Raw genomic sequence first — 19318 nt, 5'->3', positions numbered from 1 at the left:
TCTTAAATGTAGCATGTAAATTTCAACCACCATTCAAACTTGACAAGTGTATAGTGCAAAAAGGGATCATGACATTGCATAAGTTGCTAAGTGATAACTAAACAGTATTGAAAACGTAGGAATACTTTTTGTGGGGGTAGGGGAGAAAAATCTTACATTTGATTCATGCAATTTTTCAAAATAATCTATAAGCAATGACACGACAGATGGCACTTGTTTTCCTAAGTATCATTTATTCATTTATAAAGTATATAAAAAGAAGTGCATTTTTAAGAGCTCTATGAAGTAACTTTGCCCCTATATTTCTGGTTAGAAAGTACTTTAATTCCTCACAAGTTTCTACCTTAACTTTTCTTAAAATGCCGATGACCTTTGAATTTGTTCCTTTTATTTGGTGAAAGAGGTCTCCTGGCAGCGAACAATTGGTACCCTGCTAAGACTGCTGCTTTGCATACGGATCTCTAAATTGATGCCTCAATAGTATGTATTTGTTTATATCTGGCTTCTTTCTCTTACCATTGTGTTTGGGAGACATATCCATGACATGGAGTGTAGCAGCAGTTTGTTTATTTTCCTTGCTGTATAGTATTCTAATGTGTGAATATATCACAATTTATTTGTGTACTATGCTATTAATAACCATTTAGGTTGATTTCAATTATTTTGCTTCTTTTTTAAATAGCGCTGTTATCAATGCCATATTGGCATCACAGGTGTGCACAAATCTGCTGGGAACACACCCAGGAATTTCTGCACATATGGTAGGCATGTGATCTGTGTAACTAGGTAATTCCAATTGTTTCCAAATTGATAGAAACAATTTACATTCCAACAAGTAAGTATAGGAGTTCCAGGCGCTCTACTTTCTTTGTCACACTTAGTATCATCAGACTTTTTCTTTGTAGTTGTTCTGGTGGCATTTAATCACAGTTTACATGTTTACTTCCCCTAAATTTTAATTAAATTGAGCACTTATTTTATATGTTTAATGAAAAATTTATATTTCCTTTATTGGAGTGGTGGTATTCAAGTCTAAGCCTATTCTGAGAGTGAGGTTACTTGTATTTTTCCTGTTGACTTACAGATATGCTCTGTGTATTCTGGATATAAGTCCCTTGTTTGTTATATCTATTGCAAAAATAGATTTTTTTGTCTGCTTTGCACTTTTACTTTCCTATTGGAGTCTTGTGATGAATAGAAGTTTCTGAGCTTAATGTAGTAGAATTCATTAATATTTCCTTTATGATTGTGGCTTTTTTTGCCAAAATCATGCATGTATTCTTCTGAAATACCCTGATTTTGTTCAACTCTTCTGTTCTGCCTCTGAAGCTCAGGAGTTTCTCATGGATTATTATTGTTGTTTTTAATTTCTTGAATTTCTGCCTTATAGTTTCAGCTTTATAGTCCCTTACAGTTTCTCCAGTGTTAATTTTTGAGGGAAGAACCAGGAAGCCTTCCTAATTCACCATCTTGGCAGAAAGCTTAAAAATGACATTAGTTTTAGGTAATTAACATTTCTTGGTCATCTATTATATATCAGATACCAAGGATAAATGATGAAGACATACCACTTCTAGACATACCTTCATATCAATCTGCTTACAGAGAAAAACAAATAAACAGGAAAAGATAAGATGTAAATACAATAAAGCTTTGTGTATGTGAGTGGGAATGGAGAAGAGTATCATTTAGGCCAAGCCTTTTTGAGGTTGGAATGTTTGAAAAAGACTTCTGAAAAATAAGACTCCTCTTGACTTTAGACTTGATGATTTTTCTTGATATTAGCTCTCAGGCTGAATAAGCATTAGTGGGGAAGCAGGTGGGGATTGGCATGAGTTCTCAAAGCCATGTGGAGAGAAATTGAGAACTGAAACATCAAACACATTAGTCTTGGATTCTTTTCATTGATATTAAGAATAAATGAGTTTTCAACAGATATAATTAGTCTAATTGTACTGAGATCCAATAGGAATTCCATTAGGGCAAATAAGAATCAATTTTTAAATTATCATTTATTCATTTAACATTCACTAGATAACTATTACTGAGGTGATTGTACCTAATTTTGCAATTCTTATTCAGCTTTTCTTTCTCTGCAGCGTATATCCATTGTACATGTTATTGTTCATACTGATTCTCACTAATTAGGTCATAGTCATAATGAATTTCCACTGATATTTAACTGATAATAGAGCAATATGTGAAAGAGCAGGAGGGGAGAACAGTCTCTGTCTTGACTATTAGAATTCCTGGGTGTTAGGGTTGGCGCCACGATTTGGAGGAATGTTGTTAGTAATAGTGGTCAATTATAACCCCAAAGTAAAAGCTACCAATCAGTAACCTAATTACTCAGAAAGGTTTCTTTTGGAGTAGTCAGAAATATTCTCTCACTCTTAGTAAAAATGATGTAAGAAAGACAAACCATAATCTGTACATCTGCTTATTACTCCAGCTCTCCTGTTCACTTTGATTTTGTCCAGAATATTCCCTAATAAAATGAATACAAATTCCAAATCATGAAATTTCGAAGGACCACTATATGTTCCAATATATGCCTCATTCTCTCACAAGCATATTTAGGTACAATCATGTTTTCAATGTTAAAATAATATGAGTGAATAATCTAATGCTATCACAGTGATTGAGGTGAAAGGCTGAAAAATGTTAGTTCAAAAAGACAAAAACTGATAGAAATGGTTGTGAACTTCTCTACTTTAGAAACAAAAATTGGATTTGAAAAGACATCAAAACATATATGAACACACCAGGGGTTGATTGTGTTCTCTACAATCTTCAGAAACACATCAAAGAAAATCTAACAAGCAACTTCAAAAGCCTGTTAGTCTCACTGCAAGCTGCAGTTGGGGAGAAAGAGCCTGTTAAAGACCTTATTGAGGAAAATGACAGAATCCACAGAGAACACGAGGAGATTGACCTACAAACAATTTCTTGAAAAATATCACCGAAAGATAATACAAATTTCACCTAGAAATCAAAATAACACCAAAGTATACTCTGGTTACGGGAGGTATAAAATAGAAACAAGGAATATAAACGGTGAAAGAACAACTCAGTCTATTGAACTGTTTTCAAAATCTATAAAATAAGAGGTTTAACATATATGTAACAAAGAAGCAAGAGAATGATTACAAATATTTAACTTGAACTGAAATAGAAATAAGAAAATAGGAAATAAGTTCAACGATTTTAATTAAAAAGATTTTCTGAATATAGATAAACTCACTAGTTTTTTTCTCTGATTCAGAAACTGGAAACCCATAGGTGCTATGCTGTAGAGTAGATCTAAACTTATCTTACGTAACAGAAACTTTGCACCCTTTAACAATTACCTTTCCATTTCTTATAGTTAACAATACTGTATTATAGACCTAAAATTTGCTAAGAGGGTAGATCTCATACTAAACATTCTTACTACAAGACAAATGAACAAACACATAACAATAAAAAGCAAGGCAGTGGAAACTTTTGGAGGTGGTAGATATATTTATGGCCTTTATGGTGGTGATGGTTTCATGGGTGTATATTTATCACCAAACTCATAGGGTTGTACACATTAAATATGTACAGCTTGTTATATGTCAGTCATACCTCAATAATGTGGTTTTAAAAACCCTAAAAATCTTAAAGCAAACCAGGATTTAGTGGATGACAGGGTCTAACTCTTTTGTTCTTTTTTATTAATTAAAAATATATTTTAATAATACAAATAGGTATATGTCATTCTGATTACATACAGCAAACTTTTTCATTTTATAAGAAAATAAAAGAACATACAGGATATAATGAGAAGCATAAAGAGCCCCAGATATTCTCTTGCCCTGAAATAACTCCCACTAAGATGCATAACTCAAGTAAAAACACATACACATGACAAGGTGGTTTTGTTGATGCTATTGATCTGCTTTATCATTTGTTGAAAACTTGATGGAGTGGAGGCTGTAGTTCTCTTGGTCAGATGTCTCTTTCTAGATCCCAAAACTTTTCTCCAAGCTGTCAGCAGCAGTGCCTGATAATGGCCTGGAGTTGAGTACACCCCCAGAGATTGCTTTCCTTCTAAGGGAGCTGTTTTGCTCAAGGTTTTACCCACTCTTCAAGCAAGGTTCCCACTCTCACCCACTATTTGATGTGTATGTGAGACTGACCGGTTCCCTTGATTCTGTTCAGGATATGTTCGAAGGGCCTTCCAGGCTAAAAACTTCACATCAGATGAGCTGAGGCTGCTGTTGCTACTGTAGCACAATTTAATTTTTTTTTTTCTTCTGTCAAATTCTTGTCTCATCCTTATTGCTTTTGCTCCTGAGAACAGTTTCTAAAAACCACCACCATGCAAATCTCTGATTCAGAGAGAGTTTTCTGTAGAATTTGCCCAATAACACATGATTAAGAGTGGCCCTTGGAACAGACTCTAAAATGGGAATTTTGAAGCATCACCTGCTGGCTGGTGATAAAGAGGACCCATCTCTGGTGGTGCTAAGTTAAGAACTGACAGCCTTTGGAAGAGAGCAGTAGAGCCTTTGTAAAAATTCACTGGTGGTGAAGCAGCATAGAATACCTTTGAATGCTTGATGTATTAAACCATGGGTGGTTTAATACATGAAGGTTTGAGATGTTTGAGGGAATAGAAATTTGAATCAAATGGCTGGTACTGGAGACTATTACTTCATTAGGAAAGACAATGAAAGTCCAAGGTATATTAATAACCAATTCAAGACAAAGCTAGGCAGCTTCCTTAGCATCACACTAAGAGATGTTCGTCTCCCGCAGGTGAAGTGAAGAACAAGATGAGGATCAGGCCCAGGGCTAATAATAGGTGTCAGAGCTCCAGAAAATATAGAATTCTCAGCTTTGGCAAGCCTGTCATTTCAAAGTTAAACCACAATGTATACTGTCAGAAATGAGCTGGATTTGCAGAGGGAAAAAAGGAAATATATTTGGAAGAAGCCACAGGAGTTAGACAATCTATACTAACAGGAGCTGGAAGAATATGTATAGGACTAGACTTCAGCATTTTAGATTGGGAGAAGGGGTGTTCAAACAGAAAGTTAAGTAAAGGAGAATTTATTAATATAGAACTACTTCCCCATGAAACAGACTGTAACACCCTGGTAAGTAATTTCCTTTTCCAGGAGTAATTTGCCTTACCTAGTATAGGTAACAGTATACGTTTATGGTCTTATCCCAGAGTTATGTCGCTTTTCCTATTATGTATCACAATTACAATCCAAAGTGACATGGAACATCTGGACATTCTACTAAATATCACATTAATGATATCTTTATACCACTATTTTAATCAGACTGGATGAGCAGGATATGACAAGTCTGCCTGAGAACTAGTAAGACACAAACAGCCCAGAGAGTGGGCAATAAACTGTGTGACATTTCAAGGACCTGTTTCATCAGTAGAGTTAGGATAGTCATGGACTTTCCTGGAAATTATCCACAAAGTAAAGAAAAAAATTCTCACCTCAACCTTCCAGCACTAAGAAGGAAGCACAATGCCTGGAAAACAGGAAGACTGAGGACAAGGAGGTCTTGGAAGGAGTTATGTGGGCAGACTTAATGGCAGTGGACATAAAAAGTGAAAATCTTTTTATCACAAATTAGCACTCACCAGATAGCATCCAAACAACCAAATAGACAGAAGAGGCACCAAGCTCGCAGAAATACCAAACAACCAAGCAGGCAGAATAACTCAACCAGCTGATGTCAGTTGGGCTCTGCTGTCACAACAGGCTTATGAATGGAGCTGTCATGATATCAGGGGTAAAGGCTGTGAGTGGATCAACAGCATGGGCTCCCAATCGTCAAGGCCAACCTGTCTACTGTCTCTGCTGGTAAGACAGCCAGGTGCTAAATGGCATGCAGAAACAGACAAGGTCATTCCAACATTTATATGGAAATGCAAAGGAACTAGAATAGATAAAACAACTTTGAGAAAAGAGAAATAAAGTTAAAAGAATTATGCTCTATTATTTCAGAACTTATTATAAAGCTACAGTACAAGTCAGTGTAGTATTGGAGTAAAGATAGATATCTAAACAAATGAAACAGAATGGAGACTGGAAAGAGAACCACACATATATGGACAACTGAGTTTTGACAGATGTTCAAAAGCAATTCAAGGGAAACAATAATGTTTTTGTTTTTGTTTTTGTTTTAGAAACTGTTTATTTTCCGTCAACCTATTTCAGTTTATGGAAGAACAGCTTAAGACCACTCAGTGGTTGTTCCTACCCATTCGGTGGCCTGAGCAGTGGGAGCTGCAGACCAGTCTTCAGTGGCAGGCTTAGCACCGCAGTCTTCAGTGGGGAACTGCTGAGTAGGCACAGAGGGCACCTGCATACCTTCAGACTATCCACCACCTCAGGTTGAGTGGCAGTGAACTCAGGAGTTGGAGCAGTCCGTCCACCTTGAAATTCCTCCTTGGTCACAGCCTTCTCAGCTGCTGCCTACTCTTCCCTTTCAATCTCTTCAGGATCTCTGTAGAAGCAGAGATCAGGCATGACCTCCCATAGGTGTCCACGGGAGATGGTGCCACGCACGAGAACTTTCCAGGCAAGCATCCACCACATCAGACCCACTGTGTGAGCTCCCTTTTTAGGATCTTACAGCAGGACACATTAAGTTAGTCTGAAAACAGAAAGGCCAAGTAATGCCTGAGAGGTCCAAGAAGAGTAAGAAATAATGAAGAAAAGCAGAAAGAAAAAACAGGCCATTTTTAAAATGTTTTCATCTCTCCTTAAAGCTTTCATACATTAAAATCATACTTTTGTAGCAAGTATTACTATCAAACTCCCCTCATTGGGCAAGAGACTCTTGTGGTGTTAGAGAAAAACTTGCCCCTTAAGTAGCACACTACCTACACTTGTGAGTTCATTAGCCAGTGGCCTCAACTCCAAGCTCTAACAATGTGCAGAATAATATTTTTAATAAATGTAGAAAAATAGGATAGCCATGTACAAATAAATAAACGAACAAATGAACCTCAACTCTATCTTACATCATGTACAGAAATTAATCATGTACTCAAGATTGATCATATACCCAAACATATAGCTAAAATTATTATACTTCTAGAACTAAATAAGACAATTTTAGTGATTTGTGGTCTGGCCAAGATTTCTTAAGTAGGACACAAAATTCGCAAACTAATAAAATATCAAAGAATTAAACACCATCAAAATTAAAAGCAGTCGTCCTTCCAAAGACACTGTTAGGAGAACGGAAAGAAGACAGAAACTTGGAGAACGTATTTGGAAAACTTATACCCAATGAAGGAGTTTATTTAGAGTGTGTTAAAAACTCTTTAAACAACTACATACCTACTAGTATGGCTAAAATAAAAAAGATTGCCCATACCAAATACTTATAAGGATATGGAACGAATTGAAAACTCACACAACGCTACTGTATACAACTACTTTGAATCCAGCTTGGTAGTCTCTTGAAAAGTTGAAGAGTATAACTCAGCCATTCCACTCTTAGGTACTTACTCAAGAGAAATGAAAGTATATCTCCACACACAGACATTCTTACAAATGTTCTTAGCAGCTTTATTTGTATTAGTCAAAACCTGAGGAAATCCATCCCAAGGAGAATAGACAAACAAGTGTGGTAAAGTAATAGAAACAAATATTTCTCAGCAACAAAAAGGAAGAGAAACGATCAATGGCTGACTGGAGACTGGGGTGGGGGTTGGGAGGTGAGGGGGAGGCGAGGGGGAGGCAGCTGCAGGCATAGATTACAAAGGAGAAACAGGAAATTTTGTTTTGTGAGGGTGATAGCTATGTTTATTATCTTCATTATGGTAATGATTTCAAGGATGCATATTAGTCAAAATGTCCAAACTCATCAAATTTTGCATTTTAAATATGTTCAGTATAATTATATGTCAATTATACTTCAATAAAGCTGTTAAAAAACAATACATTTTACCCTGTGGATTATGGAATTTGTATCTACTACTATTACAGAATAGGTGTCTACCACTGATTTTCTGGGGAGCCTGTGCATATTTATCTTTCTAATATTAATTTATCATACAGCGTGTGAAGAATGTGAAGATTTTTCTTAATTCAAGAAGTTCAAAAAATTACAAACAGGAAATAGTATATGAAAAAACTGTAAATGTGTATACGAGTAGTTGTACATATTTTAGTATGGCCTAAGGACAAGGAAAATTTCAGATCAGTTGAATTCAACACTTATTAAATGCCAACATTGTGCGAATAAATCAATCAGAAGCTGAAATAAGAAGAGAAATAAAAGCATTTTCAGTTTTATAGTTATCTACTATATACCAGGGTGGGTCAAAAATTATCCACACTCTGGTTATATTCAGACTTCTGTTGGCCGCACTGTCCCATCAGTGCTTTCCATTCAAGACTACTGTCTCCCCAGTCACTGCTGTGCAGGTATGAACGTGTTACATGAGTTCATTTGTAACCGCAGTGCGAGCAAAAATGGATGCCCCACTTGTGATTCTCATGAAAGAAGAGCAGTGTGCAGTGATCGTTTTTTGTGGTCTGAGAGTGTACCTGGTGCCGTTATTTATTGACGACTTTGCGCTCAGTATGGAAAGAGTGTTTTGTCTCGAAGAAGTGTGTATGACCTTCAAGGAAGGTTGCACAATTGTTAGCCATCAAGAAGGAGCCGTGTGCCGGTCCACAGGAAGACGTGAAGACAGCAGTGCACTCGTGGCTCGCAGCTCAGCCTAAAACATTTTTTGAGAGAATACGAAAGCTTATTGACAGATGGGCAAAGTGTATTGAAAAGGAAGATTATGTCGAAAAATGTTGTATTTGTCTTTTCTAGAAGTTAATTACAAAAAATTCTACAGCCAGAGTGCAGGGAATTTTTGACTCACCCTCGTATATATAATATGGTGCACAAGGCTCTAAATCCACTAGCTTCAAGAGAGGTTTAAGAAATGTAGCTTTCATACCATGGGCCCTGTACCCAGGTATTTTATTAGTAAGGAATAAATGGAGAGCAAATATGCAGGGATAGATTATCATCTCTGCTAGGGCTTTGGCCAGTTAGATATTTATGCACACTCCTTTCTGTACTCTTAAAATACACTCACTATTTTCTAAGAGAAGCAACCTCAGAGTTCCATTTAGCTTATTTTTGAAGCTGAAGCTCTAAGTAGAGATGAGTCTTCTTAGTTTGGTGAACCGTACATCATTTGATAAAGATAGAGTTCTTCATACACTAAAAGGTAAATTATCTGACTGTAAAATGCCTAGGATGCAGCGGTAAGGAAAAACAGTATAGGAATTCCCTGGTGGTCCAGCAGTTAGGACTTCGCACTTTCACTGCAGGGGGCCCAGGTTCTATCCCTGGTGGGGGAACTAAGATCCCATAAACCGTACCAAAAACCAAAACAAACCAAACAAACAAAAACAAACAAAAAAACACACTATGTCTGAAGCAAAAACTTTTATCATAACAAAAGGAGATTGGAAAACAAATAGGAACCATTGGAACATGGGTGTTATCAAGTCACAGGGACAGGAACTGAGAGCATCTTCACTGGCTGTAGCAAACGCTCTTTACACCAGCAGACTCTGCTTTCTTGGTGATTCATCCTTGTCTGTTATCTCCCATTGTCATGACCAAAGGTCTATAGTTGTCTTCCTTATGTGCTTACAGGGTGAGAATGATAGAAATTAAGATAATAACACCTGAAACTAACACAGCATTGTAAATCAACTATACTACAGTAAAATTTAAAAAAAAAAAAGGAATCAAAGAAAAGGTAATTCTGAAATATGATGGCAAAGCAGGAGAACAGATATATGATTTCATTGTTGATTATTTCATTTCAATTAACATTAAAATAAAATTTTAAAAAAGATAGTAAAAGCATGAAGAGCTAGAAAGTAATACATATCTATAACTGTCTACCTATGCAAAATGTCTAATGCAGTTGAAGTGTTTCTGTGGTGTGGAAATGTATATGTAATGAAGACAAATGAATGACAAATGTCTGCACTTGAGTAAAAATGAGACCAAATTTGATTTTAAAAATGAAGGGAAATGGGATTGCCATGCATACATTACTAATAAAAAAATTGTAAAAAGAAAAAGGGAAAAACAAACTTCTAATGTTAGACGTTCAGACACATACTAATAAAGATATTGGATATACTGAAGACATCCCATATTGTTGGTGAAAGATGCTATCTTCCGTCTTGAATGTCAGGAAGAGAAGGATTAAAGGTATAAAGCTCTCAATGAAAGACAAGAGGAGTCTGCCTTGTCATTTTTTGAACATGCCAAAAGCATTTGACTAAGCTCTTAAATGTTGACCTCAGAACAAAGAAATGCACAGCCCTGGAGGAGGTCAGGAAATAGGTCATTCCCAAGAAAGGTCACTATTTCTCACACCAAAGGATTGGCAAGCTTGCAGGTCCAGTTTAGTATATGAACAATTTTGTCTGCTCCTTGCTCAACTGTGCCAAAATACTTGGGCCTTAGTTTTTAGATCCTAAAGTTTAAAATAAGTGATCGATATGATTGTCACCTTGTAAGGTAATAAAAAAAAAACAGACCTGAAATCTGCAAGAGTGCTAAAAGTTGTAAGTACTATAACTTAGAGCTAATGAGAAGTATACATTATAACTGCCAACAGTTCTGCTAGGTTGCCTACAAAGGAGTTAACACATCAACCCAAGTGAGCCAATGATGGTGGAATCCAGGCATAGACAACATATCTGGTTAGGTTTACCAGTGCCCAGGTAATTGAGAAAGTAAGATGTGAGAAATAGTTATTAAATTTTTTTAAGTTGCAATGAGAAGGAATTACAGCATAATGGATGGCGTAAAGTATGAATACTACCAGAATGATTAGGAGTGATAATTTAGTAACCAGATTGTTATGGTATCAATACAAATCCTGGTTTTACTACTTTCTAAATTTTGTCATCTTGAGCAGGAAACAACCAGTACACATCTCAGTTTCCCCATAAGGAACATGCTCAGTTTTCACAGCACAATTTACTTGATAGAATTGCATGAGGATGAAATGAGTTAATACAATAAAAGTCAGCCCAATGCCTGGCACTTATTAGTACTCACTAAAAGTTCATATAATCAATATTATTTTCATTATCAGAGTTAAGTTTTGCTTAGTTTAAAGTAAATAATATCCTTTCTACTCAACTTTGCTTTTTCAAGCATTAAAATATAATCGGAGGATCTGTCACTATTTTAAAATAATATGAATCGAAAGAATATAAGATAAAACAAAAAGACCTAAACTAAGTTGCTTAATTACTAAGCTTAATTACTATTACCTCATACATCTCTCCTGTTTAGTAAAATCTTAACTTGCAACTTTCTTACATTTTGAGTACAAAGAAAAATCAGAGCATATATATAACTCAGATTCCTACTTCTGAAAGTCTGTTTCATCCTGTTTTCATTCTTCTCTGCTTTCATTTCACTCTCTCAGCAAATCAAAAGAGAGAATACAGTAGAATATTCTAGAATTCTCTGCATCACTAAACTATCAGGTTATTTACATTTAGGAACATATTTATATTTGAAGTTTGATACTTAACTGATTTTTGGATTTATACATTTGCATTTACATCAAACACTTAATTTACATGATGATTGTCAAATAAAACTGCTCCCCTTTATCACTATTCTAAGTTTCTCTTGTATTTCACAACCTACTTGGACTTTTAAATAGCACATACCTGCTTTCAAATATGCGCTTCAGGACACACTAAAACAGAACACTGCAAAACTTTTGCATAGAGTTATTCAGTGATTCTAATGATACCACTAACTCAAAATTGATTTTTTACTGTTTTGCAATCATATTTCCTGGGCTAGAATTCTGGCTTTGTCACTTATTGCCCAGTGATATTAGAAAGATATATTTCTAAAATGCTTCAGCTTCTTCATGTGTAAAATGATAATAATAGTATTTACCTAAAAGCATTTCTGTGATGTATAGATGGACCAGTGCTTAAGTGTGTGATTGCAAAATAGTAAAAAAAAAAAAAACCCTGCAGATATTAAGGATTATATTTATTACTAGAAGACAGGTTTATTGCTAAAAGATACATCCTTTTTCATTTTACAAATAAGAATATTGACTATTAAGGATGTGAAGTGATAGTTTTAAGATCTTACCGTTAACAAATTCTAAGGTCTGGTTTCAAGTCTAGGTTTACCTGCCATCATAGCCAGTGATTGCCCCACAATTATTGAATTATCTCTTTCTATTTCCATAGTACAATCTCTAGAAGCTTCAGGTGGTTGAATAGATAAGGAAAAAAAACATTTCAATATCTTTAAAAATTGTTGGTTGCCTAAAATTTGGATATTCACCTATTCAGTTCAAATAAGAAAATACTAATGAGAACTTTATCAGTGAAATAATTGGGTACCCCATTCTGCAGTGTAATCTTTGCCGGGTATTTGATAGGCAGTGTAGTCAGAGTAAGTATGAAAAATTTGTTAACTACCTTGTAAGATGCATGCAGTGTTGTGAATCACTATATGGTACACCTGTAACTTATTTAATATTATACATCAACTATATTTAGTAAATAAGTAAGTACATACATACATAAGAGCCATGCAGTGCCTAGTATCATTGGAAGAACTGCTCAGGGAAATCAGTCAGTGCACAAAGCCACTTTTATTAATGATTATCAAAAGAGTTCTGTGGTAAACAGGTTTCTTGGAGTTGTTTTCAATTCAACACTAGGCAATCTCAGACACGTCTTTTTTTGCATTATTTGTTCTAGCTCAATGGCTAGTTATGTCCTCACATATTTATCATGGTATTTTTATCATTATAATATTAACTTAGAGAATACATTTATCACCTGTAAATCTTGTGTACTTCATCTCCAATGTTTATAATCCTTGGAGGCAACAGGGGTTAACAATTCAGCAAGTAGTCATGAGGGTAGTGAGACCACTTACTAGCTGAGTAACTTTAAGTAACTGCTGGAAACCTTAGTTTCTTTATCTGTAAAATGGAGTTAATAAATGTGATGTTTAAATTAGTTAAATATCTAGAAATTAGAAGAGTTCCTAGTATATACCATATATTTTCTAATCAATACTTGATTAAGAGCCTGAGTTTGGTGTGGGCTATTTGGTTTAAATCCTTACATATGAAAGTGTGGTAGGAAGAAAAACAGCTCCTCAGAGATGTTCAGGTCCTAATCCCCAGAACCTGTGACTTGTTCTTTTATGTGGTAAACACTTCGCAGATGTGATTAAGTTAAGACTCTTGAAATGGGAAGATTATTTTGTATTTTCCAGGTAGGCCCAGTGTGATTGCAGGGTTCCTTACAAAGGAGAAAGCAGCCTGGGTTACCCAGCTGAGCCCAATGTAATCACAAGCATCTTTTTAAGGAGAGAGGCTCCCGGAGTTTCAGGTGGGCCCAATACAACCACCGAGTCTTTATAAAGGGTAGAGGGCGGCGGGAGAGGCAGAGAAGGAGGCGTTATGGTGCAAGTGGAGTCTGGCGTGAGGTGGTCGCTGGTTTTTGAATCTGGAGGAAGAGGCCGTTTGGTAAAGCACTCTCTAGAAACAGGGAGAAGCAAGTAAACAGATTCTTCCCTAGAGCCTCCAGAAGGGAAGCTGTTTCTGCAGACACCACGGTTTTACCAGAAGACTCATTTGGACTTTGGGCGTCCATGACTGTAAGGTAATAAATTTGTGTTGTTCTAAGCCTCTAATTTTGTGATGTGTTACAGTGACAAGGGGAAACTAAATCAGAGACAACAGAACATTAATTATTTCTCTCCACTCCGACATATCTTTAAAATGGAGAAGTTAATATCACTTGCCTTCTAAGGTTTCTTCCTAAATTTTCTTACATTCTCTCTCCGAACACTGATATTCGTGGATAGCGTGTTACGTGCCCCTCTTACTCCAGAAGTCGGCCCTAGCTGCTCTGTGGTCTCCTCCTCATGCCTTGCAACAGTTTCTCCAGGCAGCTCCGAACCACTAGGCCCTAAGAATGGGCAGAGCTAGGCCTTTGTTGCAGTAAAAAGACTGGTTTGTAGCTTAGGTTATTGAAGGCTTGGGAATGGCATCATGGCGTTGCCTCTTGCCTCTCTCATAATCTACACCTGTTAATGTTGTTGAACCCAAGTTCTTGTGCCTGCTGCAGTGAGGCCAAGCAAATAAACTTCTGAGTTTAGAGCAGGGAAAGGTTTATTGCAAGGGTCAAGGAGAACAGGCAGCTTGGGCTCAAAAGGCCTGAATTTCCCTCTGGGTTTCAGGGAAAAGGTTTTAAAGGCAAAATTTGAGGTGAGGGCTGCAGGGTGTGTGGTTTTTCTTCTAATTAGCTGGTGGTGAGGTAACAGGGCAATGCTCTAGGAATCTTGTATTCAGCATGAAATTACCATCCCCCAACCTGGATGGAGGCCTTAGTCTACGTAGAATAACTCAAAAATAAAGTTATGTATCCCTTGAGGAGGAACTAGGTAGGACTCTACTGCTGCACTATTGTTTGACTGCTTTTCCTTTGTTTCCACGTTCTCCCACTTCCCTGATTAGTAATTGTTTGAATCTGCCATTTGGAATTCAGAGACGGTCTAGAAAGCTGAAGCCTTTTTTCTACAAAGAGGGAGATGGGAAGGCTTTTATACCTGGGAGGACCCCACAAGGTCCTGCTCCGTTTCAATTCCCCCTTGTCTTTGATACTCTTAATCTTTGAGGCAAACAGGTGTTAGACAAGAAAGGGGATACTGTTGTGGATAAAGATTAATCATAAATTCAGCAGAGGAACTCGGTTTTAGAGGGACTCATTTTCATACTACAATCCTGAAGCCTTTCAGAGAAGTTTTAGTATTAGATCTGTCTCTTAAGTTGAAGGCTCCACATATTTCTGTGTAATTTTTACTGACTAGGGTTCTTGGACTCTTTAATCAATAGAAATTTAAGATGAGAAACTCAGGCAATTTATCAGGACTCATACTGAAGCACAAAGGAGCAAAAACAAGTAACATATGCGCTTGCTCACTCCTGGGGGTGGAGTATGAGCTGGCCCTTTCAATCGACGCTAGTCCAGGTGCCAGTGCTGCAGGTAGGGATCCTGGGTGACAACCTATCTCATAACCACACCCCCCCCCCGCCTCTCTCCTCCCACCTGGGGAAAGAAAACACAGTCACCTCAAATACGTTTGTCATGATGCTGCCATATCTACAATGAAGAGGTTGTTTTATATTCTTATTGGGATCACTTTGGTTTTGTCCAGGCTTGTTTGATAAAGTATAGGATGTCAAATTAAATTGAATTTCAGATAAATAACAAATAATACTTTAGTGTAAGTATTCCCATATAATATTTGGAACGTACTGTACTAAAACTGTTTTTTTGTAGTTTAAACTTGGTATCTCAGATTAAGTCCTGCAACAACCTTTTTGCCACCACCTTCTGATTCCAGGGTTTGCTCTGGGATTAGCTTTTTATAAAGAAAATCCACATTAAACTATTTTCTCAATTGAGAGTGGTCTTTCTCCAAATATGATTTATGCACAAAAAATAACACTTCACTATCACTGTCCTTATGACTCAACACGCCTGTTGTTATTGTGATAGTATCAATAGTAATAGTAGCAGCAATAGCCTTAGTTACAAAAGAAATACTAGCATTTCTGACTTTAAAACACTATTAATTAGGAAATGCTAGTGATTCAAATTCCCACTAGTCTTTGAAGACTTGAGATAGTGTTATGTCAATTACATCTGAAACTAGTTTCTGGTGGACAGCATGATTTGAGTTGTGTATTTTGAAATTATCGCAGGATGAAGTCTATTTAACATCCATCACCGTACATAATTAGAATTGTGTGTGTGTGATGAAGACAAGTTCTACTCTGCAGCTGTGGAGAAAAGGGAACTTTTCTACATTTTACATAAAAAATGTAAAATTTTTACATTTCTGCAATGTAAATTTGTGTTGCTACTATGGAAAACAGTATGGAAATGTCTGTCAACAGATGAATGGATAAAGATGTATATATATACCATGAAATACTCAACCATAAAAAAGAGATTATTATAGTAAGTGAAGTAAGTCAGAAAGACAAGTACCATATGATATTACTTCTATGTGGACTCTAAAATGACACAAGGACTTGTTCTTGAAAAAGACCCACAGATATACAGAAGTCTTATGGTTGCCAAGGGGGAGGGAGGTAGGGGAGGGATGGTTTTGGGAGTTTGGGATTAACAGATGCAAATTATTTTTTTTTTAAGAATTTTTATTGAGAGACAGTTGACATACAATAAACTGCATATATTTAAAGTGTACAATTTGATTTTTTTTCCTGTTAGTAATATATATATAGCAATCCCAATTTCCCAATTCATCTCCCCCCAATCCCCTCTGCTTTCCCCACTTGGTGTCTATATGTTTGTTCTCTACATCTGTGTCTCTATTTCTGCCTTGCAGACTGGTTAATTTGTACCATTTTTCTATATTCTGCATATATGTGTTAATATACGGTATTTGTTTTTCTCTTTCTGACTCACTTCACTCTGTGTGATAGTCTCTAGGTCCATCCACGTCTCTACAAATGTCCCGATTTTGTTCCTTTTTACAACTGAGTAATATTTCATTGCATATATGTACCACATCTTCTTTATCCATTCATCTGTTGATGGACATTTAAGTTGCTTCCATGTCCTGGCAACTGTAAATAGTGCTGCAGTGAACACTGGAGTGCATGTGTCTCTTTGAATTATGGTGTTCTCTGAGTATATGCCCAGTAGTGGGATTGCTGGGTCATATGGTAACTCTATTTTTAGTTTTTCAAGGAACCTCCATACTGTTCTCCATAGTGGCTATATCATTTTGCATTCCCACCAACACTGCAAGAGGGTTCCCTTTTCTCTGCACCCTCCCCAGCATTTACTGTTTGTAGATTTTCTGATGATGCCCATTCTAACCGGTGTGAGGTGATACCTCATTGTAGTTTTGATTTGCATTTCTCTAATAATTAGTGATGTTGAGCAGTTTTCCATGTGCCTCTTGGCCATCCGTTTGTCGTCTTTGGAGAAATGCCTACTTACGTCTTCTGCCCATTTTTTTTTATTTGGTAGTTTGTTTTTTTGATATTGAGCTGCACGAACTGTTACATTATTTTGGAGATTAATCCTTTGTTGATTCATTTACCTCTGAGTTCTCTGTTCCATTGACCTATATTTCTGTTTTTGTGCCAATACCGTACTGTCTTGATCACTGTGGCCTTGCAGTATAGTTTGAAGTCAGGAAGCTTGATTCCACAAACTCCATCTTTCCTTCTCAAGATTGCTTTGGTTATTCGGGGTCTCTTGCATTTCCATACAAATAGTAAAATTTCTTGTTCTAGTTCTGTGAAAAATGCCGTTGGCAATTTGATAGGGATTGCATTGAATCTGTAAATTGTTTTGGGTAGTATAGTCATTTTCACAATGTTGATTTTTCCAATCCAAGAACATGGTATATCTCTCCATCAAACAGATGCAAATTATTATATATAGAATGGATGAACAACAAGGTCCCACTGTATAGCACAGGGAACTGTACTCAATATCATGTGATATTCCACAATGGAAAAGAAAATGAAAAAGTGTATATATAACTGAACACTTTGCTATACAGCAGAAATTAACACAACATTGTAAATCAACTATACTTCAATAAAAATTTTTTTTTAAAAATCTGCTCTCAGCAACTTCAAACATAAAATGCAGTGTTAACTATAATCACTAAGCTGTATACTGCATCACCTTGACTTAGGTTATCATGTTACTGGAGATTTGTACCTTTGATCATCTTCACCCCTTTGGCCCGGCTCCCATCCCTTACCTCTAGCAATCACCATCTCTTGTCTGTATGAGTTTGTTGCTTAATTAAGATTCCACATAAAAGCAAGATCTCTTCATCTGACTTACCACTTAGCCTAACACCCTCAAGATCCATCTATACTGTTGCAAAGGACAAGATTTCCTTTTTTAATGGCTGAATAATGTCCTGTTTATACATATATGCCACATTTTCTTTATCCATTCTTCTACTAGTGGACACTAGGTTGCTTCAGGTATTAGCTATTGTAAATAACGCTGCAGTGAAACTGGAGGTGCATATTTTTTTCCAGTTAGTGTATTTGTGTTCTTTGGATAAATATCCAGAAGTAGATTGCTGGATTATATGGTAGTCCTATTCTTAGAGGAACCTCCACACTGTTTTCCATAATGACTGCACCAATTTATAGTCCTACTAACAGTGCACAAGTGTTCCCTTTTCTCCATATTTTCACCAGCACTTGTTTCTAGTCTTTTTGATAACAGATATTCTAAAAGGTGTGAGATGATGGCTTATTGTGGTTTTGATTTGCATTTCTCTGATCATATCATGTATAGATGACCTTATAAAATGCTTAGTAATGCTGCATTTGATCATGCCTCAGTCTCTAGACATACCTGTGGGACTTCACCAACTACCTAGGATTCCAGGCAATTATAAACTAACTTTTAAATATAGTTTCTCACAAAGGAGAGACTGGATGTGGGTTCATGTTTGTTGTTAGCTTTATGAAAGCTACGTGGCAGAGTTCATGATATATGTATACATGCTCATCTCTAATATGTGAGCAATGCATTTTTATCTGGCACTGTACGTCATTTAACTCATTCTGTAACTCAAAACCAGATAGAAAAATAATTGAAGAGTTTTGTGCTATAAAATTCCACTAAGAAACTCTGCACTGCCACATATTTTTAAAGGGTCTTGAATAGACAGTTGCTCATTTATTTGACATGCTTAATAAGTTTGTATCTAACTTTTCCTGATATTCCTTATTTCAATCTCAAATTATAAAAAGAATTCACAAGCCGCCTTCTGGCAGCCTTGGGAAGGTCTCCATGTTCACTGCTGCTGAAGGATGCTTTATATCATCAGTACCCTTGACTACCTCAAAACATGTTAATTCAGGTGTTTGTCAGCACCTTGCAGAATTGCATCTGTTTGTGATCTGTCTATACATATTTCAAAGGATAGTTATATAATATAGGACTTATAAGGCTCTAAACGACTTATGATATGACATGTGCTTTTCTGATAGTAAATTTGAGTCTAGTTTGTCCAACTTGCAGTTTCTCTATAATGTGTCTGTGATGACTCCACAGTAACACAGATGAAAGTTCTGCACAGGTTGCTGTAGAGAACCCACTTCTAGCATCCTGTTGCTCTTAATGGCTGATCGCAATACAGGCCACATTTCTAGTGAGAAGTTGAATTGAATCATGTATTTCATTCAGCA

The 19318-nt window shown here is 36.4% G+C and overlaps 1 non-coding gene across 1 annotated transcript; it reads right to left on the bottom strand.

Moving 5' to 3' along the window:
- Positions 1-6791: 6791 nt before the first annotated feature.
- On the bottom strand, positions 6792-6941 carry LOC130832138 (small nucleolar RNA SNORA62/SNORA6 family). The gene has a single exon (XR_009048218.1). It is a non-coding gene; the product is annotated as a small nucleolar RNA SNORA62/SNORA6 family (small nucleolar RNA).
- Between the last annotated feature and the right edge of the window lie 12377 nt (positions 6942-19318).

This window comes from Hippopotamus amphibius, chromosome 11 (genome assembly GCF_030028045.1).
Source record: "Hippopotamus amphibius kiboko isolate mHipAmp2 chromosome 11, mHipAmp2.hap2, whole genome shotgun sequence".
Taxonomy (NCBI): domain Eukaryota; kingdom Metazoa; phylum Chordata; class Mammalia; order Artiodactyla; family Hippopotamidae; genus Hippopotamus; species Hippopotamus amphibius.
The sequence above is the reverse complement of the archived record's forward strand: the minus strand, read 5'-3'. Positions and strand labels throughout refer to the sequence as shown.